Raw genomic sequence first — 531 nt, 5'->3', positions numbered from 1 at the left:
GCTCATTGAACATATATAAGGGACAAGGGGAAAATTTTGCTCTTTGACTGGTGCTTTGCCCATCTTGCCCATCTTGCTTTGCCCTTGTTTAAACCATGGAGTGTTTTCCTTCATTCTTCACTGTATATTTAAGTACCATTTGTAGTTTATGGCCATTCTAGGCACCATGGTGAGTTCAAGTATAAATAAAGCACAGCCTATTCTCTTAAGGGGCTGGTTGGGAGTGGGGTGTGGAAAGAATCATAAATACCTGAAATAATCAGAGAGTGGTTATGAAGCCTCATCCATGTGCTGCCATGATACAGAAAGCATATGTAAGGGCTATAAGAATTTCCAGTAAAGAACTGTTTGCATTTCTATGTCCTCAGAATTAGCATGACTGAGGAACACATGGTTTTAGAACCAGCAATCCAAATCTTTTAGCTCATAGGTTTATATGGGTGTGAGAAGGACACTTATTGGTGGGGCACCTTTCATGTACCAATTCAAAGCATCTAAGGAAGGGTATAATAAATTTGAGAAGTTCATTGG

This window comes from Hipposideros armiger, unplaced genomic scaffold (genome assembly GCF_001890085.2).
Source record: "Hipposideros armiger isolate ML-2016 unplaced genomic scaffold, ASM189008v1 scaffold_2228, whole genome shotgun sequence".
In the NCBI taxonomy this organism is placed as follows: domain Eukaryota; kingdom Metazoa; phylum Chordata; class Mammalia; order Chiroptera; family Hipposideridae; genus Hipposideros; species Hipposideros armiger.
The sequence above is the reverse complement of the archived record's forward strand: the minus strand, read 5'-3'. Positions refer to the sequence as shown.